The 26394-nt window shown below is 35.8% G+C and overlaps 1 protein-coding gene across 2 annotated transcripts in view; it reads right to left on the reverse strand.

Moving 5' to 3' along the window:
- LOC106090543 (uncharacterized) overlaps window positions 1-25355 on the reverse strand; it is a 226792-nt gene extending 201437 nt beyond the window's left edge. The window contains exon 1 of one of the 2 annotated variants that reach the window (XM_013256769.2): window positions 24464-25355. The gene's annotated coding sequence lies outside the window, so the exon portion shown is untranslated. Of the gene's footprint in view, window positions 1-24446 lie in introns of both variants that reach the window. The other variant, XM_013256768.2, reaches the window with a different exon arrangement.
- Between the last annotated feature and the right edge of the window lie 1039 nt (window positions 25356-26394).

Consider the following 26394-nt stretch of genomic DNA (forward strand, 5'->3'; position numbering starts at 1 on the left):
AAACACGGTGGAACACGCAAACTGGGAAGACCAAAAGCCCGATGGAACGATCAAGTTGTGCGAGTCACCTCGAAACTTGGTGTCAGAGATTTTAGAATTAGCGCAGAAGATCGAGGCGCTTGGAACGCTATTCTACGTTCGGCTAGTGGAAGAAATATTCTGTCATAGCGAATCTTATATACCCTCCATCATGGATCGCTTTGTCAAGTTCTATTTCCAATATCTCTTTTTAGGCAAAAAAAGTCAAAAGAGAAAAATGAATTCGGACTAAAATTGAGGTGAATGTTGGAGACCATAGTAGAAGTAATTGTGTAAAATTTCAGACAATTCTTATAAGACCCTCGGCATTTAGGGACTCAAGAAGTAAAATAGGGTGATCGGTTTAAATGGGAGCTGTATTAAGCTATAGACCGCTTTACGTATGTTGATAGTCACGAGAGAAGCCGTTGTACAAAATATCAGCCAAATCGGATAATAATTGCGCCCTCTAGAGGCTTAAGAAAGCAGGATCCCAGAACTGTTTATTTGACAGCTATATCAGGTATACCGATCTGAACCATTTACTCATAACGAAACACGTTGTGCAAAATGTCAGCCAATTCCGATGAGTTTTGAGTCTTCTAGAGGCTCAAGAAGTCAAAATCGCCGATCGGGGATTTTGACTTGAAAATTTTAAGCGGCTAGCCCTACTCCTTTGAAAGTTAGCGTGCTTTCGACTGGCAGACAGAATATATATACTTTATGGGGTCTTAGACGAATATTTCGAGGAATTACAAACAGAATGACGAAATAAGTATATCCCCATCCTATGGTGCAGGGTATAAAAATAAATAAGATTAGTGTATTTATTGAGTATGTGCTATTCAATTGAATGGTAGTGTATTTCGATGTTTTGCTAACGGAATGACGATGTTAGTATACCCCCATCCTATAGTCAGGGTTTAAAAACAAATTTCTTGAAGATTGGTCACAAAATTGTAACAACCACTTAGTAATAAGAAAAATCCGGCGATCATGTATACAGCGTAGCTGACACGAAGTGGTACCAAGTTTACATAGATATTTCCGTGAAACTAAAAAGAACAGTCAATGTTATTTGTATCATTAACAAGTCAGTATATTGTTTAAAAGCTAACAAAAGCATTTTTTTGAGTTTATATAACAGAAAATTGTTTATGATGGAGTTCAATAGTAATAGTGTGAGTGTTTTTTGTCTCAAAAATCACAACCGGCTATTGTTAGCGAACTCAATAGTTCTTAATGAACAAAATGTTTGTATATCGCACGATAAATCGTTATAATGATACTAGTATCATTGCCATTATGGTGGTCCAATAGAATAGAACCCAAGCCGTCAGTCAATTGCCTAAAGGCAATGTCTTACAAGTTCAGAAAGGCACACGATTTTACAACAAAATTAAAAAAGTTAGACTTGGAAGAGCAAAATTTCTCAATTGAGTAATAAGTAAACTTCCAAAATGATCGTGTTTAGTTAACTGAGCGCACGTATGAGAATTTGAGCCTACGAACGGCCATTCGAGGTATTTTCCTATCACAAGTGATGGTATGAGCAGCCCAGGCAGCAAGACGTGATAATTTTACGTCATTTTGACGATTTATTTTACCAAAACTTGGCCTTTTGATGCTTGACGATTTTTGAGTAGAAAGTCGTTACGTTTTGACGATTTTGTTCTTTTTTTTGTCAGGTCACAAAAATATGAAGATCATCAGGTTGAAAGTGAGAAACAGGATTACTTTTATATACCCACCACCGAAGGATGGGGGTATATTCATTTTGTCATTCCGTTTGCAACACATCGAAATATCCATTTCCGACCCTATAAAGTATATATATTCTTGATCAGCGTAAAAATCTAAGACGATCTAGACATGTCTGTCCGTCTGTCTGTTGAAATCACTCTACAGTCTTCAAAAATAGAGATATTGAGCTGAAACTTTGCACAGATTCTTTTTTGTCCTAAAGAAGGTTAAGTTCGAAGATGGACTATATAGGACTATATCTTGATATAGCCCCCATATAGACCGATCAGCCGATTTAGGATCTTAGGCCCATAAAAGCCTCATTTATTAAAAGATTTTGCTGAAATTTGGGACAGTGAGTTGTCTTAGGCCCTTCTACATCATTCGTCAATTTGGCTCAGATCGGTTCAGATTTGGATGTATCTGCCATATAGACCGATCCTCCAATTTAGGGTCTTAGGCCCATAAAAGCCACATTTACTGAAATTTGGGACAATGAGTTGTGTTAGGCCCTTCGACATCCCTCGTCAATTTTGCTCAGATCGGTCCAGATTTGGATATAGCTGCCACATAGACCGATTCTCCGATTTAGGGTTTTGGGCCCATAAAAGGCGCATTTATTGTCCGATGTCGCCAAAATTTGGGACAGTGAGTTAAGTTAAGCCCCTTGACATACTTCTGCATTATGGCACAGATCGGTCCAGATTTTGAAATAGCAGCCATATAGACCGATCTCTCGGTTTTAGGTTTTGGGGCCGTAAACAGCGCATTTATTATCCGATGTCGCCGCAATTTGGGACAGTGAGTTGTGTTAGGCCCTCCAACATCCTTCTTCAATTTCACTCAGATCGGTCCAGATTTGGATATAGCTGCCATATAGACCAATCTCCCGATTTAAGGTTTTGGGCCCATAAAAGGCGCATTTATTGTCCAATGTTGCCGAAATTTGGGACAGGAAGTTAAGTTAAGCCCCTTCATATATTTCCGTCTAGATCGATAAAGATTTGCATATAGTTGCCATATAGACCGATATCTCGATTTAAAGTCTTGGCCCCAAAAAAGGAGCATTATAATCCTATTTAACTGAAATTCGACACATTGACTTATGTTAGGCTTTTCGACATCCATGTTGTATATAATTTAGATCGGTTTATTTATTGATATAGGAACTAAAAAGACCAATATTTTTTTTATACACAATTGAACAATGACTTGTACCTATTTGGTCGAAATCGGATCATATTTCGATATAACTGCTATAGGACGTAAGGAATGCAATTATCTGCGGATTTTGATGAAAGGTGGTTTACATATATACCCGAGGTGGTGGGTATCCAAAGTTCGGCCCGGCCGAACTTAACGCCTTTTTACTTGTTTTTTTTTTTTTTTTTTTGCTATATATGAGAGGTTTTAACTATCACGGTTTTTGTTCTCAAAATGGTCAATCTTTTTTAAGATGTATTATTAATTATGTTAATAGAGTAAATTCTGTGAAAAAATCAAAAAATGCGTAAACCAGACAAAAAAAAAACAAATTTCAAAAAATTTCATTTTATTTTTTATCTTTCCATTCTGAAACTTTCCCTTTAGTATTTCATATTTCAATATGATTTTATTCTCAGAGAAATTCTAATAAAATTTTATTAAAGAGTTCACAGAAATTTTGTGTTTAAGGAAAATTTCAGTTAAACTTTGTTCTTGGAGAAAATTTTATTATAATCTGGCCTCTAGAGAAGATTTCATTGAAAATTTATGTTTAAAAAAACTTAAATTCAAATTTTGTTTGTTGTTAGAATAAAAAAACGAGCAGCTCTCATTATTTGAGCTTCCAGAGGTCTTCTAGCCAAGAAATGTTGCAAAAACTTAATTAAAAAGTCGAAGTTTACGATTTTGACTATTTTTATACCCACCACCGAAGGATGGGGGTATATTCATTTTGTCATTCCGTTTGCAACACATCGAAATATCCATTTCCGACCCTATAAAGTATATATATTCTTGATCAGCGTAAAAATCTAAGACGATCTAGGCATGTCCGTCCGTCTGTCCGTCTGTCTGTTGAAATCACGCTACAGTCTTTAAAAATTGAGATATTGAGCTGAAATTTTGCACAGATTCTTTTTTTGTCCATAAGCAGGTTAAGTTCGAAGATGGGCTATATCGGACTATATCTTCATATAGCCCCCATATAGACCGATCCGCCGATTTAGGGTCTTAGGCCAATAAAAGCCACATTTATTATCCGATTTTGCTGAAATTCGGGACAGTGAGTTTTGTTAGGCCCCTCGACATCCTTCGTCAATTTGGCTCAGATCGGTCCAGATTTGGATATAGCTGCCATATAGACCGACCCTCCGATTTAGGGTCTAAGGGCCATAAAAGCCACATATTTTACACGATTCCACTGAAATTCGGGACAGTAAGTTGTGTTAGGCCCTTCGACATCCTTTGTCAATTTGGCCCAGATCGGTTCAGATTTGGATATAGCTGCCATATAGACCGATCCTCCGATTTATGGTCTAAGGCCCATAAAAGCCACATTTATTACCCGATTTTGCTGAAATTTGTGACAGTGAGTTTTGTTAGGCCCTTCGACATCCTTCGTCAATTTGGCTCAGATCGGTTCAGATTTGGATATAGCTGCCATATAGACCGAACCTCCGATTTAGGGTCTAAGGGCCATAAAAGCCACATCTTTTATCCGATTCCACTGAAATTCGGGACAGTGAGTTGTGTTCGGCCCCTCGACATCCTTTGTCAATTTGGCCCAGATCGGTTCAGATTTGGATATAGCTGCCATATAGACCGATCCTCCGATTTATGGTGTTAGGCCCATAAAAGCCACAATTATTACCCGATTTTGCTGAAATTTGGGACAGTGAGTTGCGTTAGGCCCCTCGACATCTTTCTTCAATTTGGCCCAGATCGGTTCAGATTTGGATATAGCTGCTATATAGACCGGTTTCTTGATTTAAGGTTTTGGGCCCATAAAATGCTCATTTATTGTCCATGTCGCCGAAATTTGGGACAGTGAGTTAAGTTAAGCTTCTTGACATACATCTGCAATATCGCACAGATCGGTCCAAATTTAGATATAGCTGCCATATAGACCGATATCTAGGTTTTAGGTTTTGGGGCCATAAAGACGCATTTATTGTCCGATGTCGCTGAAATTTGAGACAGTGAGTTTAGTTAGGCTCTTCGACGTCCTTTTTCAATTTTGCCCAGATCGATCCAGATTTGAATATAGCTGCCATGTAGACCGATCTCTCGATTTAAAGTCTTTGCCCCATAAAAAGCGCATTTATAATCCAATTTCACTGAAATTTTACATAGTAACTTATGTTAGGCTTTTCAACATCCGTGTCGTATATGGTTCAGATCGGTTAATTTTTAGATATAGCTACTGTACTTATTAGTATTTGGTCCAAATCGGAACATGTTTTGATATAACTGATATGGGTCATAAGGTATGAAATTTTCACCGAATTTTGATGAAAGGTGGTTTACATATACACCCGAGGTGGTGGGTATCCAAAGTTCGGCCCGGCCGAACTTAACGCCTTTTTACTTGTTTACCCACATTTGACGATTTTTTACGAAAAAGAAAAGAAGAAAAAAAATTAATAGTTAAGACACCTCTAAATAGCCAAAAAAACAAGCTTAAATATAATGAATGTGCACCTATGTTGCAGGGATACTTGCGAAAATAGACAAGGCAATGCTTGGAGCATTCGTGGAAAAGTATATGAGCCGTAAATCTGCGTCGGTCATTGTGTCCGTCAGGACAGTTCACTGTCTGATCAGAAACATGATGTCAGACTGAAAGTTGCCAGTAACGACTTTTGACGAAGCTGTTAGGAAGAAGTTACTATAGAACATCTGTTGTGTATGTCCCGTACTGGCAGTCAGAAGGAGTTCCAATTTAGGTTCTCATTTCTTTGAGAACTTTAGCGGATGTGAACATTCGCTAATTGTTAGGGCTTTTAACAACCTAAACCTGACCATGCCCTAAATCAAGCATTCTATGGCAGCAATGGAAGGCAACTTTAATACGTATTATTCAGCTTTTTGTAGTTTGTAAAATATAGCTTTCAATGTTTTTAAAGTAATTTGGTATACACGAAAAATACTTTTAAAACGGGTTTAGATTAGTAATAAAATCGAGGGCTTCAAAAATTTCGCTTGGGAAAGTAAAATACGTAACATATCAAATCTCATTTCTAAAGCTAATTGAAATTGCTATCTTTTACCATTTTTTTACCTGGGCTTTTGAATTACAAAATTCCTTATTCGCAATATATCGACCAAATGTTTAGCATTTTATTAAATTCCCTATTAAAGTTAAATTAATGTAGGAGCTTTCTGTTTGTCAAACTTTTCCAAATCTTTTCCACTGTTGCGTTAAGCGGCCAAGTCAAACCGCAATACAGTATTAAAATCCGCTAAGCCATCTGACAAGCTGCGAAAAGGCAATGTGTCTTTAAAGAAAAACAACAACAGAACAGTGTTAAAAGTACATCTAGGATTATCACTATCGCGCGTAAGGACTTTTCTTTCTTGCAATTTCCATCTTGCAAGTCCTTTGTTTCTTTCGCTAAAACCCACTTGTCTTTTGCCATGGATTTTTGTTTGTTTTTTTACTTTTTTTTCACTTCATAACATCCCCAAGCATTAAATAAATAAATAAACGAAGAAAAATGAAAGTTGAAATAAAGAAGCGAAAAGAAAAATGAGCAGAAAAAACTTTTTGCTCCCAACGAAATCATATAAAATATATCTAACGAAAAAAATTTGCCACTTTAGAAAAAAAGTCATTGAACATAGAAACTGTGAAATGGCATCAAAATGAAAGAGCCAGAGCCAAAGAAAAACTCAACCGCAAAATGTTTCCGCAGACACAAAATAAAAAGCAACATCAGCACAAACACATCTGATATCCTGCGAACAGTAAAATGAATGCCAGAAAATCCAATCCTCCACGCTAAGGCAAGGCGAACAGAGACAATTCCTGGTACTTTGGCAATTCAAAAGAATCAGCATCGAATTATGGTTTTTATTTCTTCATAATTTTCTTTTCGTTTTTGCGCTGCATATAAAATATGAACACAATAAAACAAAATAAAAGAGCGCATTTTCCTAAAAAAAATTTAAATTTCCACAAAATTAGGCAATTCTTGGATATTTTTTTTTAGAATTGAATAAGAAATGTTAACCTTCTGCTGTAAGCAACAGGCAAAAGATATATAATCTGTGACATTATCTTTAATTTATTATAAACATGTGAAATTTTTACGACTTATATTTAAATTCAAAAGTTTTTTGTAACCACTATTATAGGATAGATGGCTAATTCGATAGTAACAGCTCAAAATAATCAACTAAGGCACGGAAAATTAATTATATCTCTTTGTCGTTCACACCCATCTGTCCTTTCGTCAAAATCCCGAGAACGTTTGAAGGAGTAAATCTATCCTTTAGAACTTATGGATAAGAAGGTATGTTCTTATAAAACATCCGATTCCTGTCTGACTCTCGATTTCATTGTCCGATATTGATGAAATTTCATAATTCATTATTTAAATCGTTTATATAGGTTAAATTATTTTTAGACCCACCACCATAGGATTGAAGTTAACTAATTTCGTCATCCTGTTTGCAACTCCTCGAAATATTGATCTAAGATCCCATAAAATACATATATTATTGATCGTCATGACATTTTAAGTTATCCCGCCATGTCCGTCCGTCTGTCTGTCGAAAGCACGCTTCATTCGAAAGCGTATATCTAACCGCTTTGAATTTTGCACAAATATTTCTTATTAGTGTAGGTCGGTTGGGATTGTAAATGGGCCATACCGGTCCATGTTTTGATATAGCTGCCATATAAACCTATTTTGGATCTTGATTAGGCTGCCATTTTGTTCAAAGACTTCTGCCATGACCTTCAAAATTCGTGTCAAATATGGCCTGAATCGGTCTATAGCCTTATACAGCTCCCATATAAACCGATCTTCACAGCAACTATTTTCTTTTATCGTTTGTTGGCCTAAAAAAAAGAGATACCGGGAAAAGAACTTGACAAATGCGATCCATGGTGAAAGTTATATAAGATTCGGCACGCTTTTATTTGTTATACCTTACACCACTACAGTGGTACAGGATATTATAACAATGTCCATTTGTTTGTAACAACTAGCAGAAAGAGAGTTAGACCCATTGGCAATTATACCGATCGATTCAGAATTCCTTTGTAATCCGATTAGTTATATCCGTCTGTCTGTCCATGTTAATTTGTGTACAAAGTACAGTTCGTAATTTTTATCCGATCGTCTTCAAATATGGTAGAGATTTAAACTTAGCTCCCATATATATGTTTGCTGAAATAATTTGGACGTTTGTTAACTCTTCCCCACAAAATTCTTCTCTTATGTCTCTTCAGATCTCTGGTAAATTTTCTAAGAATAGATTCAGATTGGATATAGCTCTCATGTACTAAATGTTGTGCAAAACTATAGCAAGGCTTTTAACATCTAAAATGAATTTATTGTTGATAAATATGTACTTTATACAGATCAATGAAAATTACTAGAGGACTTCTGCACCAAAGGTAGATTGAATCTCTATAAAAATTTTCCCGCTTTGTAGCTATGTTGGTTTTTAGATATAAAAATAATTCCAAATATGAATGTGCAAAGCAAAATCAACGTTTTATACTTTTAGTATAGGTGAAGTAAAATTTAACGGCCTTGTTCACGAAACCTAATGAATCCTATAAGGAATATCTGTCGAATAAACGTATTTCAAATCTAAATTAAGTTTTGTGAATAAGGCCGTAAGGATTTCAATTGAATATGTATGTTCTAAGGATTGTTGAGCAAGGTACTTACACTGAATGAACCCGTCTTTTTATACCCTCCACCATAAGATGGGGGGTATACTAATTTCGTCATTCTGATTAATATTCGTCTGAAACCCCATAAAGTATATATATTCTTGATCGTCGTGAAATTTTATGTCCATCTAGCAATGTCCGTCCGTCTGTCCGTCCGTCCGTCCGTCTGTCTGTCGAAAGCACGCTAACTTTCGAAGGAGTAAAGCTAGCCGCTTGAAATTTTGCACAAATACTTCTTATTAGTGTAGGTCGGTTGGTATTGTAAATGGGCCATATCGGTCCATGTTTTGATATAGCTGCCATATAAACCGATCATGGGTCTTGACTTCTTGAGTCTCTATAGTGCGCAATTCTTATCCGATTGGGATGAAATTTTGCACGTCGTGTTTTGTTACGATATCCAACAACTGTGCCAAGTGTGGTTGAAATCTGTCCATAACCTTATATAGCTGTCATATAAACCGATCTTGGGTCTTGAGTTCTTGAGCCTCTAGAGTGCGCAATTCTTATCCGATTGGAATGAAATATTGCACGACGTGTTTCGTTATTATATCCAACAACTGTGCTAAGTATGGTTCAAATTGGTCAATAACCTGATATAGCTGCCATATAAACCGATCTTGGGTCTTGACTTCTTAAGCCTATAGAGGGCGCAATTCCTATCCGATTTGAATGAATTTTGGCACGTAGTATTTTGTGATGATATCCAACAACTATGCCAAATATGGTTCAAATCGGTTTATAACCTGATATAGCTGTCATATAAACATATCTGGGGACTTGACTTCTTGAGCTTCTAGAGGGCACAATTCCTATCCGATTTGGCTGAAATTTCGCAGGACGTTTTTTATTGTTACTTTCAACAACTATGTCAAATAAAGTACAAGTCGGTTCATAACCTGATATAGCTGCCATATAAACCGATCTGGGATCTTGACTTCTTGAGCCTCTAGAGGTCGCAATTATTATCCAATTTGCCTGAAATTTTGTACGACGGATTCTTTCATGACCATCAACATACGTGTTTATTATGGTCTGAATCGCTCCATAGCCCGATACAGCTCCCATATAAATCGATCCCTCTATTTTACTTTTTGAGCTCACAAAGAGCGTAATTCTTATTCTAATTGGCTGACATTTTACACAGGTCTCCAACATATAATTTAATTGTGGTCCAAACCGGACCATATCTTGATATCGCTCTAATAGCAGAGAAAATCTTCTCTTATATCCTTTTTTTTTGCCTAAGAAGAGATGCCGGGAAAAGAACTCGACAAATGCGATCCATGGTGGAGGCTATATCAAATTCGGCCCGGCCGAACTTAGCACGCTTTTACTTGTTTACTTTTAGCAAAGAATCATGAGCCGCGATACAAAGATTTCGTCAAATTCAATTCGTACAAAATAGCATTATAGTCTTCAGTATCTTATTTGTAGGCGTAATTTTAGTGAAACGTGTGAGTTTTATGCAAAAGTAAAACAAACGCATAACATTATGCCCGTATTTTCAAGTAGGAGACCCAGATGACATAACAATGTGTCCGAGAAAAAGTAATTGTACGTTCACAAAATATTCAATAGCAATATCAAAATTGGTTGAAAATGTTCTTTGTTTAGGTAATTAAAAAAAATACAGTACGAAAATAACATGCCAGACCACAAACATACTATCACGGGAATAAACGGTATGCATTTTAGCAAGAACAATGCCTTTTGAAAATTTTTACAAATTAAATTTTTTGTTATTTTTGCTTAGTAAACTTCACACCTCAAATGCACCATTGTTGAACAAAACCTCATTTATATAAAAATTGGGGTTTGAAGCTCTGATTCGGTGTACAAATTTTAAAGTATATAGTACGTCAAGTAAGTTATTTACTTGTATGTATGTATGCATGTACATAATTCATTAATCAAACTTTAGGAATATTTTCATCAATATGAAAAAGTGTTGCTTTTGTTTTTCACGAGACTGTATATATCGCCTGATTTTCACTTTGCCTTTGCACTTTGCCCAATAATCAACCGATCTTCTCAACATTTTGCAGAGCATGTCTACGTCTAACACAATATGTACGGATTTTCATCGGTTCGTCTGATTTTAAGCAAACTGCAATAATTTAGGGATTTGTTAACATATCCTTACTAAATTCAACGCTAAGGTTTATCTCATGACTTTTCTGATCATTAGTGCATTTTTTAGAAATCGCTGCAGATTTAGACGTAGCTCCCATGTATAGTAATTCACGATTTTAGGGCCTTTGCTAACGCATTTATCAATCGATCTTCCAAAGTTTTATTTATTTATTTATTTTAGTCTTTAGAATAGTTCCTTACAGACTATGACAAATGGAAAAAAAGGTAGAAAAAATGTTTATGCTAAGTCCATTTTAGTCAAATTTTGTAACGAAATATAATTTGAATCCATCGCTTGAAATGAAACAAGTAAAAACGCGTTAAGTTCGGCCGGGCCGAACTTTGCATACCCACCACCTCGGGTATATATGTTAGCCACTTTTTATCAAAATCCGGTGAAAAATGCATATCTTATGTCCCATAGCAGTTATATCGAAATATGTTCCGATTTGGACCAAATAGTAATGAGTACAAGTCAATGTTAAATTGTGTATAACAAAATATTGGTCTTTTTAGAATCTATATCTAAAAAAACCGATCTGAACCATATACGACACGGATGACGAAAATCCTAACATTAGTGACTGTGTTAAATTTCAGTGAAATTGGATTATAAATGCGCCTTTTATGTGGCCAGGACTTTAAATCGAGACATCGGTCTACATGGCAGCTATATCCAAATCTGGACCGATTTGGACCAACATGCAGAAAAATGTCGAAAAGCCTAACACAACGCACTGTCCCAAATCTCGGCGAAATCGGACAATAAATTCTACTTTTATGGGCCCAAAACCCTAAATTGAGTGATCGGTCTATATGGCAGCTATATCCAAATCTGAAGCGATCTGTGCCATATTGCAGGAGTATCTCGAGGGGCTTAACTTAACTCACTGTCTCAAATTTCGGCGAAATTGGACAATAAATGCCCCTTTTATGACCCCAAAACCTAAAACTGAGAGATCGGTCTATATGGCAGCTATATCCACATCTGGACCGATCTGTGTCATATTGCAGAAGTATGTCGAGGGGCTTAACCTAACTCACTGTCCCAAATTTCAGCAAAATCGGATAATTTATGTGGCTTTTATGGGCCAAAGACCCTAAATCGGAGTATCGGTCTATGTGGCCGCTATATCCAAATCTGGACCGATCTAGGCCAAATTAAGGAAGGATATCGAAAAGGCCTATCACAACTCACTGTCCCAAATTTCAGCAAATTCGGATAAAAAACGTGGCTTTTATGGGCCTAAGACCCTAAATCGGAGGATCGGTCTATATGACAGCTATATCCAAATAATATGTACGGATTTTGTTCGAAATTTTATATTTCCATTTTAAGCAAATTTTAAATTCCTCAACTTAGCCTGCATGTGCAATGTGGTGTAGGTTAGGTTAGGTTAAAAAGATAGTGCAGATATTATCCGTCCCATGCCACTACAAACATACACCTAAGCCAGTAATCAGCTTGCGCTCCAAATACAAAGAGAAGTAACCTCGAAAAAGAAAATCTAAGGAATTCCGTGCTACTTACAAAATCCCTAATTGTTTTCAATGCCACTCCCCTAAGATGGTTCATGTCTGGTATAGTGTCCCCACCTAAGAGCCGGTATCTGGACATTACAAAGGAAATGCTCCAACGTCTCACAATCTTTCCCGCATGACCTACACATGCTATCACTTGCCGCACCGATTTCGCAAAAATGATTCGCATACGTCATGATACCAATAGCTATATTGACCTCATTCTTACTTCCTTTCATTAATAACCTCGTCTTCTCACGATCTGGATCATCCATAGGACGTAGGGTATCAAAAGTTCGGCGTTGCCCGACTTAACGTGTCCCTACTTGTTATACCCTCCACCATAGGATGGGGGTATACTAAGTTCGTGATTCAGTTTGTAACACCACGAAATTTGTGTCTAAGACCCCATAAAGTTTATAATATATATAATATGTTAATCGTCATGACATTTTAAGTTGCACTAGCCATATCTGACCATCCGTTCGCTGTCGAAAGCTGCTTGAAATTTTGCACGAATCGGTTAGGATTGTAAATGAGACAAATCGGCCCTTGTTTTGATATAGCTATCATATAAAGAGAGGCTTTTGACAAATCTTGAGGACAAGGCCAAACCTATTCTTCTTGATGCCTGTTATTTGCGCAGGCCATCGGCCTTCTCTGGCAAGCCAATACGATCTCTTAATGGTTGGAATAATAAAAGGTACATCGCTCTCAGGTTAATTCAGAGACTGGGTGCGAATGATAAGGAGAGAGGCTCCCTTAATTGAGCTCACAGATTCATTGCGTAGGCTACCCCAACGGTTACACATCTAGATTCTGAAACGGCACAAAAAAACTAAGACGACAATAGCAATAAGGTTCCAAAAACCTATCAACGAAAGGGGTGAGCTGCTTGTCGAATATATCATAAATTGCACTCTGGCGAATTGTAATAAAGGGAATAAACCAACCTTTATTAGCAGGAAGGTACTAATTGTTACTTTTGAATCGGAAGATGTAAGCGGAAGGATATGCAACTGCGAAGTGTTGGATGACCACAGCTTTTATGATGATCGTTATATTACTTTTAGCCTTGTAGAAAATACTGCAGTAGGTGTCCCTCGTCTAAATAGAAGAAAGGCGGATTGCAGTAAATTTCGGAACAAATTTCGCTCGACTATCCATTCTGGACCAGAAAAGGAAGTGGATACTGCGTAGGACATAGACATGGTGGAGCGGATCACGAAGTCCATGAATGACTCGATTGTGTCTGCATATCCTAGTGCCAGGCCAATGGGCAAACAACGACCGCCATGGTGGACCCCAAAACCGGTTGGTCTAAGAAAGGGTTGCAGAAAAGTCTTCAACAGGCACAACACGATTGGGACATCTATAAGGCTGAGCTAATTAAATACAAGGGTGAGTTGAGGAAGGCTCAGAACAGTTCCTGGGTCTGATGCCTCTACATCTGAAACCTCTAGACTAAAGATGATCCTATCCTCGAAACCTATTACGGTGGAATATATAAAGACGTCAGGGAATGCATGCACAATGTCTAATGGGGAAATATTATAACTAATCGTTGAAACACATTTGCCGGGAAACTCTCCAATGGCTAACGTAGTGCCAGAAGATATTGCATTCATCGGATGCTTTTGGAGAAATTGTGCCTGAGTTAAAAATCCTTTGGGCGATAAAAAGTTTCAACTCTTTTAAATCGATAGACCGTGATGATATATCACCGGTTGGATTACAAGCTGTGTCCGACAGCCTGGCTCCTTGGCTTAGAGAGGTAAACTTTGCTTGTACCGGCGTTACTACTAAGGAAAGCGTCTAGCTGGCGCCCTATATGGCGCCCCTTCCGTTCACTGTTTTACAGTCCGCATATTATCCGAAAGTCTTGCAAGTTTAGCGACAACAAAGACCTACGAACTTATAAGCCATACGTCTTTCCTACTCAAAACGATGAAATGTGTTATGAATAACATGTTAACGAATAGGACATCCAGTGAACTGCTCAAATACAAACAGCATGCCTATGTCAAGGGATGTTCGGTGGAGACTGACCTACACGAGGTTGTGCATAAAATATTGTAGAAGAATCCTTCTGAGGACTTCGAGGAAAAAGAGACTATAGAACAACTTCTGGGTGTTCTCCTCATTGGCAATCAGAAGGAATTCCACATGAGGTTCTCATTTCTTGAAAAACTTGTCTGATTTAACGAATGTGAACATTCGCAAGTTGTTGGGTTTTTTAAAATGATCTGGATGGTTTGACGGTAGAAACTAGAAGGTATCTTCCTTCCTTCTCCTGTTCCTGTGATATCACAATGGACGAAAACGTCTAAGTAAGTCTGGTGGTTAGTTTAGGTTTTAATGGCAGTCTGCCATCAGACTCGCTTAAACATGTTAGTCGATTTAATGCCTGCGGTATTCATTAACATTGCGATAGCAAAGGAACAGGAGCAGGAAGGTGAATTCCAGTTTCTACCATTGAACAAAATAGCCCTTTTGCAGGTGTATAGGGTAAGAATTACTTTTTCGTCCGAACAGTTTTTCCTCAAAAGGAGACAGGTTCCACTGTGGTTATCTTCCGCCCTAAAAAAAACTTCTGTAGCTATAGCGAAATTTTGCTTTTTGGGTTCTACCAACTTCTTAACGACTGCTCCCCAACATTAAGAAGTCTAAATTTGGATAACTGAGGCACGGATTTGGTAACCGGTATCCATGGAGAATTAGACCATCAGTGGATTTGCGTACCAAATCAAAAACACGACCACTCAATGGTTCAAACAAAAGCATGGATCCTAAATAAATGGTATTTAGGAGCAACAACACTCTTGATCTCATACACTTCAATTTGAAACTGCGAGTTGTATAAGAGTCTGAAAATGTGTGCCGAATATCGTCCATGTTATAGATTATTTAAATATAGCTAGGCAGTCTTCTGAAATTAGTTACTTTGACTTGTTTTATTGAAATTTCGAAAATCTATTGTTTATATCTAAAATTCATACCATTCATGTCAAAGCACTTTAAGTTAACCATTAGTTTATGATGAACTTCAATGTTATCATTAATGGTAAAATAGTATTCTTCTACTCCAATTAAAATTGGAAAGTTTTTTTTTAGATATGCTATGGTTACTATTTTTGTCTTCGTCTTTAATTAACTAAGTAAAACCATATAGATGTATGATTTCTAGTTAAATACTAGAAATTAAACAAGTAAAAGCGTGCTAAGTTCGGCCGGGCCGAATCTTATATACCCTCCACCACGGATCGCATTTGTCGAGTACTTTTCTCTTCTTAGGAAAAACAAGTAAAAGCGTGCTAAGTTCGGCCGGGCCGAATCGTTATACCCTCTACCATGGATCGCATTTGCCCAGTTCTTTTCCCGGCATCTCTTCTTAGGCAAAAAACAAAGGATATAAGAAAAGATTTACTCTACTATTAGAGCGGTATCAAGAAATGGTCCGGTTTCGACCACAATTAAATTATATGTTGGAGACCTGTGTAAAATGTCAGTCAATTCGAATAAGAATTGCGCGCTTTGGGGGGTCAAGAATTCAAATAGAGAAATCGATTTATATTGGAACTTTATCGGGCTATAGACCGATTCAGACCATAATAAACACGTATGTTGATGGTCATGAGAGGATCCGCCGTACAAAATTTCAGGCAAATCGGTTAATAATTGCGACCTCTAGAGGCTCAAGAAGTCAAGATCGCAGATCGGTTTATATGGCAGCTATATCAGGTTATGAACCGATTTGAACCTTATTTGACACAGTTGTTGCAAAATTTCAACCAAATCGGATAGGAATCGCGCCCTCTAGAAGCTCAAGAAGTGAAGTCCCCAGATCTATTTATATGACAGTTATATCAGGTTATGAACCGATTTTAACCACACTTGGCGCAGTTGTTGGATATCACAACAAAATACTTCGTGCAAAAATTCATTCCAATCGGATAAGAATTGCGCCCTCTAGAGGCTCAAGACGTCAAGACCCAAGATCGGTTTATATTACAGCTATATCAGTTTATGGACCGATTTGAACCATTCTTGGCACAGTTGTTGGATATCATAACAAAACTCGTCGTGCAAAATTTCATTCCAATCGGATAAGACTTGCGCACTCTAGAGGCTCAAGAAGTCAAAACCCAAGATCGGTTTATATGACAGCTATATCAGTTTATGGAACGATTTGAACCATTCTTGGCAGAGTTGTAGGATATCATAGCAAAACACGTCGTGCAAAATTTCATTCCAATCGGATAAGAATTGCGCACTCTAGAGGCTCAAGAAGTCAAGACCCAAGATCGGTTTATATAGCAGCTACATCAAAACATCGACCGATTTGGCCCAATAACAATTCCAACCGACCTACACTAATTAGAAGTATTTGTACAAAATTTCAAGCGGCCTGCTTTACTCTTTCGAAAGTTAGCGTGCTTTCGACAGACGGACGGACATGGCTAGATCGACATAAAATGTCACGACGATCAAGAATATATATATATTTTATGGGGTCTCAGAAGAATATTTCGAGTAGTTACAAAAAGAATGACGAAATTAGTATACCCCCATCCTATGGTGGAGGGTAAAAAAACCACCGCCATCGTAACGTAAATAACGTTTTAAAAGTGGCTTCTTACGTTTAGCAAATGGTAACCTTATTCAGCGTTACCAAGACAATTTTTGCATGAAACTAGACACACATTCTAATTGTTTATCCCCCAGGTACTTAAGTATATTGAATTTAATTGCCTCCTCAGGGTTAAATTAAATTTCTTCGTAGTTCTTCGACAGAGTTTTGTTGTAGTTAGTGTTAATTATAAGTTTGATATATATAGATTTATTATTGTTATGCATAGGGAGATTGAGGGTGATTCATTATGTTGAACACAAGGGAAGTTGTAGAAGATTTAATATCAAAGGAAGAATTTTAAAAGTTAATTTTTTTGGCTTGGGGAATTATTTTATTTGCAAGACATGATTTTCAAAAGCTTTCTGTACATTTTATTTTAGAAAGCTAAACATTTGTACCCAAGACTCTGCTAAAAATGTATGCAGACAAACTTGGTTTATTTTTGTGTATTTCTCTTTCGAGACAAGCTTAATGATCGAAGATGTTTTACAAGGTAAAAGGAAAGCCAGAAATTTCCGCTACCTACCATGGTGATAAGCGAGGACTTATAAATCGCCAAAGTGAGCACAAAACAAATTAAGTTAGGTTTTATCTAAATTATTTTGATTTTGATTTGATCATCTCCATTTATTCATAAAAGTGAATCAACATACAGCTGCTATCAGATGAAGAACAAATGTTCATAAATCAACAACAGTTTTTTGTGAACGAAAAGATAGAATCTATCTCCAGGAGTCCACATTCTGGCAACGTCTCGTGATTGTGTGTTTACAAGCTCATTACCACAATACACCAAAGACGCCTTTATACACACACAAATGTTTTAAGATTCATTTAAACTTAAATCTGGTGTACATTAACACATTTTCTAGAGATAATGTTCGTAACGGTCGGTACACGATATTCACAACGCACAGAATCATTCCCGCACGTTGTCAATATTTTCAACAACGACTGTTTATAATAATAACGCTATTAATGCATGATTTAGTAACGTCTTTTTCTACAATTGTATGGCCTCATGAAGTCAAATCAAGGGATCGGTTTATATGGGGGCTATATATATTATTATATAATAATAAAGGAGGGGCACTGTGGCGTAGAGGTTAGCATGTCCACCTATGAAGCTGAACGCCTGCGTTCAAATCCCGTCGTAAGCATCATAAAAAATGTCAGCGCTGGTTATCCCCTTACTAATGCTGAGGCATTTTGCTATGTTTAACCTTCTCTACCAAGTGGTGTCGCTATGCTGCGTGCCGTTCGGATATGACATAACAAAAGGAGGCCCCTTCTCAATAAATCGGACTGCACTCATTGATATTAGAGAAATATCCCCTGATCCTTTATGGAATATTCATGGAAGATTTTGTTTGGTTAGCGCCTCTGGATATAGTGGAAAACGCAGAAAACTTTTGAGGTTGATTGCGAAATATGGTCACATCATCTACCAATAATTTTGGAACAAAAAACAACAACTGTAGACAACCAACTACAAGCAATTAAACCTTCTTCCTTAATTGATGTGAAGAGAATCCCTTAAAAACTTGTATCAATCAAGATTGGATAGTAACGTGAATAATGACCTTAGGTGAAGAACTTACATTGGGCTCCTCTGCCATATTAGGTACTCCTCTGCAATCAAATAGGTATTCAAATAACTGCAGAAGAGTTAAAAAATAATTTTTCCATTTTACCTAAACAACCAGAAGACTTTTCGGCATACCGTATGCTCATAAATTGTACGAAAATTCAGATTTAGATAGAAAACCAGTAAGGAAAGGCAAAAGTTGGGCGGTGCCGACTTTATAATACCCTACACCTACCCTATAGGTACAAAGAGGGAGCTATGAAACAATTTTGATGGACCTCGCCGGATGTTTCCAGATGGGGTTTAAAACATTTGGATACATCCGGCGACATTCGACATCTGTGCATACCGATCGGTATGCTCATTAATGGCTCCCAATTTTCCTCCCATCTTCTTCAAATTTAGTAGTCATCTTTTTTGGCCTAGAGACGAAGCGTATTGAAATTAGAGAAAAAATTTATAATAAAATCTCATTTGTCAAATGAATTTCACGAAACTTTTAGAAAAGGTTTCTCTAATGACCCGACATAAGTGTTGAATTTCATAGAAATCGCTTCAGGTTTAGATATAGCTCCCAAATATGTATTGGGTTGCCCAAAAAGTAATTGCGGATTTTTTAAAAGAAAGTAAATGCATTTTTAATAAAACTTAGAATGAACTTTAATCAAATATTCTTTTTTTACACTTTTTTTCTAAAGCAAGCTAAAAGTAACAGCTGATAACTGACAGAAGAAAGAATGAAATTACAGAGTCACAAGCTGTGAAAAAAATTTGTCAACGCCGACTATATGAAAAATCCGCAATTACTTTTTAGGCAACCCAATATTCCCCCAATTTTCACTTTTAAGGCCTTTTGCTCTCTCCATATAGATTTGTATAGATTTTTGTCAAAATTCTTCACATTAAATTAAAACATATTTTAAATTCGACGAATTAGCTTTTATACCAAATGTGGTATAGGGTATCTAAAGGTTGGCTTTGCCCGATTTTAGCCATTCTTACTTGTTAAATATGAAAAACTGAAAAATTTAGTTTTCACAAAAAAAAATAAACATATTTTGTTCTAAGACAAAAGATTTTAATACAAATTTTTACAAAAACAAAATTTCAATAAAAGTTTTTTTAAGACAAACTTTTATAAAAAAATTTTTGTTGATGCATAAAATTTTAATAAATTTTTTTTTAAATACAAAATTTTAGTGATTTTTATCCTAACACAAAATTTCAATGTAGTTTTTGATACCCTACAACACTACTATGGTACAGGGTATTATAACTTAGTGAATTAGTTTGTAACACCCAAAAGGAATAGAGATAGACCCATTAATAAGTTTACCGATCGACTCAGAATCACTTTCTGAATCGATTTAGCCATATATATGTTCGGCCGATTTATGGTAATACTGCAATAAAATGGTCATTTGTTAAAGCATTCTCTCGAAATTTTGCAGAAAAAATTTTTTATGACCCTTGACATTTCATAAGAATCGGTTCAGTTTAAGATAAAGCTCCTATATATATGTTCGTCCGATTTGCTGTAATACTGCAATAAAATGGTCATTTGTTAACGGACTCTCTCGAAATTTGGCAAGAAGGATTTTCTGAAATTTGGCAAGAAGGATTTTTAACTGATTCCCTCGAAATTTGGCAGGTAAATTTCATGAAAATCAGTTCAGATTTAGATATAGCTCTCATATATATATATATACATCGCCCGATTTTCACTCCTAGAGCCACTGCAAGCGCATTTATTGACCAATCTTTCCAAACTTTTGTACACCGCTTTCCTCGAGGACATCCAAAATGCAAAACTGCAAATTTTGCCTATGAATATTCCACTAAGGAACAGGGGCAAACTTTTCACATATCAATGAGTGCAGTCCGATTCAAGTTTAAGCTCAATGATAAGGGGCCTCCTTTTTATAGCCGAGTCCGAATGACGTGCCACAGTGCGACACCTCTTTGGAGAGAAGTTTTATCTGGCATAGTACCTCACAAATGTTGCCAGAATTAAGAGGGAAAACCATCGCTGAAAAATTTTTTTTGATGGTCTCGATAGGATTCGAATCCAGGCGTTCAGCGTCATAGGCGGACATGCTAACCTCTGCGCTACGGTGGCCTCCTAAGGACATCCACAATGTCTATAAAGTTTGCTCGAATTCGGTTCAGATTTAGACATAGCTCCCATATATTTGTTCATCCGATTTGCAGTAATATTGCAATCAAATGGTCATTTGTTAATCGATTCTCTCGAAATATGGCTGAGAGAATTTTCTCTTTACTCTCGACATTATAAATGAATTTCATAGAAATCTGTTCAGATTTAGATATAGCTGTCTTATATGTATATCGCCCGATTTTCACTTCTAGACCCACAGCATTCGCATTTTTTGACCAATCTTGCCAAAAGATTGCACAACGCTTTTCCTTACGAGTACCACATTATCAAATTTTGGGTAATTTGCAATAATGTTGTCATTTGTGAACCGTAGTTATTACAGTTTGAACATATTTGCTCGAAATGTGATACTGAATGTTTAATAACCCATCTGAAAACATTGGGTTAGGTCCATTAAGATTGGTTCAGAATTAGACATAGCTCCCACTTTGGAGCTATAGGGAAGGTGTAGGGTATTATAAAGCGGCACCGCCCGACTTTTGCCTTTCCTTACTGGTTTAATTTAATTTATTGATCAATATTTTGCATTTAAATGGAATGCATTTTCAAGATATGGTATATCTAAATGAGAAACAAAACACGCTTTCCATACATGAAATATCGATTAATAATTTAATTTTAATAAAAAAATAATTTTGCTTTGTCCGGAGTCGAGATAATTTTATCGTAAAAGAACCCTGCGTGCATAATTTTAACCAAATCGGGCGAAAATTACGATCCACTAAGCCAGTCAAAGTGTTTTGAATAATACCACACAATTGCTCAACTTTTATATGATATTCCTTGAATAGAAAGCATTCAATATGATTGCAATATAGAAGATGTTCGAAAAATCACGAAAATATAATTTACAGTTTTAAACTAGAAAGGGAGATCTAGGGTATGAGTTATTTTCAGTCCTTCAATTTCATTGCTATCATCTAGTACGGATAAAGCAAGTGAATTTAAATGGTTTCTGATTAAATATACGCGGGATTCAACTTTTTTTGCTGTATGGCTTTTTTGGATTTTTACGTTTCAAGCGGGGTGGCCAAACATTATAGGATTAGATAACTCAAAGACTTCGACAATTTGTGCAAACACGGCAATTAATTGAATATTAAGAGCCAAAACATTTTGGGCAATAATGTGAATCTGGACCTAAAATCCCATTTAAAAGTGATGACAACTCAAATAGCAAAGCTCAACTGGTAATCAAAACAATAAGCGTCCACAAGTTTAATATCAAAAGCGATAAATTTAGATCCTATAACTGCCAAAAAACTGATAGAAAGTTACGAATCGTACCTTTGAAATACACGAAACAATCCATTTTGAGTTTATTGGCAAAGAGGCAAAATTTTAGATATAGCCATGAATTGTTAACAAAAAAAACTTAAGAATTGGTGAGGCATATGTCAATACACATTTAAAAATTGTAAAAGATAATTTTAATCAAATAAGTGTCAAAAACAAAAGATTTTCTATTTTCGCCAACCAATAAATTATGTATGTCTTTCCTCTAAAATTATCATTTTCGAAAAGGAAATTAATTTAAAATACTCTCAAAAAGCAAATTCTCTAAAAAGCCTTTTCATTCAACTAGGCCAATATGTTCCCTATTTTATGTTAAATGTCCTAGTGACAAACGTAAGTGTAATTAAAAACTTGCTCTCAAAGAAAAAATCTGCTGACTCATAGCATTTAACAAACATTTTTATACCCACCACCGAAGGATGGGGGTATATTCATTTTGTCATTCCGTTTGCAACACATCGAAATATCCATTTCCGATCCTATAAAGTATATATATTCTTGATCAGCGTAAAAGTCTAGGACGATCTAGACATGTCCGTCCGTCTGTTCGTCTGTCTGTTGAAATTACGCTACAGTTTTCAAAAATAGAAATATTGAGCTGAAACTTTGCACAGATTCTTTTTTTGTCCAAAAGCAGGTTAAGTTCGAAGATGGGCTATATTGGACTATATCTTGATATAGGCGCCATATAGGCCGATCCGCCGATTTAGGGTCTTAGGACCATAAAAGCCACATTTAATATCCGATTTTGCTGAAATTTAAGACAGTGAGTTGTGTTAGGCCCTTCGACATCCTTCGTCAATTTGGCTCAGATCGGTCCAGATTTGGATAGCTGCCGTATAGACCGGTCCTCCGATTTAGGGTCTTAGGTCCATAAAAGGCGCATTTATTGACCGATGTCGCCGAAATTTGGGACAGTGAGTTAAGTTAAGCCCCTTGACATGCTTCTGCACTATGGCGCAGATCGTTCCCTATTTGGATATAGATGCCATATAAAAAATATTGTCATTTGGAAAGATGTTATTGAAATTTATCCGAATCTTTTTTCAGAAAGAATAAAATTCGAGTGAGCACAGGCCTGAGCAACATTCTGTCTTTATGTAATATTTCATTGAAATTTTGTCTTGGAAAAACTTTATTAAAATTTTCTCAACAGAAAATGTCATTTAAATGTAGTTTTAAAAAAAAAAATCTTTTTAAATGTTTTCTATACGAAAATTGTTTTTCAAGCTTTATCTTTACACAGAAAAATTAAATTTTGTTATTGGAATTTTGTCCAGATTAGACCAAAGGGTTTTATTTTTGTTTCTATGGAGAATAGAAGAGAAAAATAAAGAGACTTTAAAAAAGTTAAGGCAAAATATAATGTCCCAAAATGCAGTGAGCAGGCACAAAAATTATACATTGATATTTTGGCTATAAAAAATAATTTCGAGGTGGCCCAAACTGGCGTGTCCTTAGAAATTTTGTCACTGAAATTTTCTCTTTAGAAAAAATGCATTAAAATTTTATTTTGATGCACTTTGAAATTTTTTCTTTGTTAAAAAAATATAAAAATTTAGTACTTAGAAAAATGGTCATTAAAATATGATCTTTAGACATAGCAACAAAATTTTGTTTTTAAAAAACAGTTCCGAAGGTGGTGTGGTCCTGGCTAACCCCCACTCCTGACTGCGTCCCTGACTCCCATATAAAGCGATCTCCCAAATATAAACCGATCTCCCGATTTTACTCCTTGAACTTGATGTAGCTCCAATGTAACTGACATCTTGAGTACCTACATAAAATTACTTTTATCCAAGAATATAAAAAATCCATGGGGATTTCTTGTTATGACCCCCCATTCCCTAAAAATGGTAATGCCTATTAAAAAAAAAAAACGTTCAAAGAATTGAACGAAAATTAGCGTCCTTTAAATTTTTAATAAAGATGCATACTTAAAGAATAGAATTTCTTAAAAATAAAAAAATAATTTTTGAGTTTAAAAGAGAAATAGTCAGAGATCAAAATTCAAAATAGAAGGTTGTATCCATTCATACATTGCAAGCTAAATTTAATCGTAGCATAGTAATTTTGAAGTTTTGCTTTGGCCCAAAATCATATTCAAAATCTATCGGTCAAGGAAAAAATTTTTAATTTATTATAATCTTTTTTTATGCATAATATTTTTTATGAATAATCTTTCTTATGCATATTCTATAAAAACAAATCGTGAGGAGAAGTTTCCAAACCCGATCCATGTTGGAGAGTATTTAAAATGCAACCCAGCAGAACTTAACAAATTTTTTATTGGTATTACAATCAAATTCCGGTTGTACCATAAGATGAGCGAAACTTTTTTAAGACCTTACTATTTGATGAATTCTGCAAAAAACAGCTATTTTTTCAAAAATACGAGTATAGGTTCAATTTTCATATAACATATTAAAGAACTCACAATGCTTAATCATTTACCAGAAAAAATGTTCCTTAATTTCGGAAAATGATGATGATATTCCTGTATTTTGATGCGTATAGTTATGTTGCTTATATAATATCTCTCTATAAAGTTGCGGAAATTTATGTTTTTTCACAACTTTTCAATACTTTTTTGTCAATGATTTTTTAACATTTTCTTTTCAAAAATAACTTGCACGCTCACAAAGTATTTTTTTTTTTTTTTGTAAATCTAAAAACCGTAGCGTTTTCTTAGGGTTTTGATGATGGTTTTTTCACTCACTTGCTGTGCAAATATTGCAAATGAAAAGCAAACTTTTTTACCGGCACGTAATCACATTATTTGAAAAAAATCTCATTTATGTTCCACTTTTAATAACGACCCACAAAAAAAGTGCAAACAAAAAATCGAAAAAACGCCAAATTTCGTTTACACAGGACCAAAAATGGGCAAATATATTTCCGCGTCATGCATACTCATTTACTCACTTCCCCTCTTAAGCAGTTATCAAATTTAGGTCATTCTTTTCAAAGGAATCACAACCCTGATTATAATTTCACACAAACAATCGGATCACTTTTCGAACGGACAAACAAAATATTCCTCTTATGTTGGATGTCCTTTTTTTCCTATGGTTTCACTAAACACACTCAAATACACACACGATGGTGTTATATATGTTACTGAAGGCAGCGATATATTTTTTTTTTTTTTTTGTTTGGGGTGGGGGGTTGGGTCAGTGGAGATAAATCTCTTTTCAAATGTACCAATAAGTTAGCTGTTCCAGCTTTAAACCGATTGCTATCGAAATTGAATAGATATGGCTTAACCGGCTATCCGCACATAAATAATAGTCTTAAATCGGTCACGAAAACAACCTCCTCAGACGAACTTAAGCAGAGAACTGATTTGATAAATCACAAACAGGCGAAAATAATAAGCGAGTGCGAAACGGTCGCGGCATTTGGCAAAAACGAAACAACTTCAACGAAAAGAACATCACACGGGAATCGTGGTGGTGAGTTTGTATGACGCAAAATAATCAGACACGACTCTCATCTTACGAAGTCGCAAAATCAGAGAGAGAGAGAAAACGAGCAAGAAACCCACCACTATTGAAATAGAAAATTTACCCTCGAGAGAAGAAAAAAACCAAGCATAGAGAGATAGCGAGGGAATTAATCATACTCTCTTTCCCGCCTTCTGTGCTGTTTCGTGAGTTTTGAATTGTTTATTTCTATCACGGCAAACATTGCTCGTCATTCCAGTGCCAGGCACGTGCTATTTGTTTTGATTTTTTTCTTTCATTCGATTGGGGTGACTGGCTATGGGCAACAAGTGTTTGGTTTGTTTTGGTTCTTAAGGTGAGCTCATATGGCTGCCCATCGTTTTTGTTGCATAAATTTGAGCTACCATTGCAGGAATTAACTGTTATAATATGTATGGTGAATTTAGTTTTATATTTTGCCGGTATGGTTTGTGTATTGAATTACTAATATTCACATAAAACTTGAATAGATGTCGTTGCTGTACAGTGCAAAAATGTTTAAAATAATAATGAAAATTCTGAAGAGGAAACACAGAAAAGGTTAATAGGATCAATTTTAGAAAAATCATGGAACATATACAATGTATGTATATTATACATACATATGTCGCATTTGTCCTCAAAAGTAAATATTTGGGAAGAAAAGTGTTTTCCAATATTGATTAGAATTCAAAATTAACCAAATTTTGTATTCTGTTCAAACTGACAGATATGAAAGCACAATAAATATATTTCAAGTGCGAGTATACAGCGTGCGTTAAAATGAAGCGTAGAAAAGCATTTGATTAAAAACAAAAATTATTTCATCTTTAAATTTCTTTACGAAAATAATGTACTTTCTTTCTTAAACAACATTTTATTTAGTGATGAAAATAAGCTTGAAGTATTTGGCAATAAAAG

This window comes from Stomoxys calcitrans, chromosome 3, assembly GCF_963082655.1.
Source record: "Stomoxys calcitrans chromosome 3, idStoCalc2.1, whole genome shotgun sequence".
NCBI classification, from domain to species: Eukaryota; Metazoa; Arthropoda; class Insecta; order Diptera; family Muscidae; genus Stomoxys; species Stomoxys calcitrans.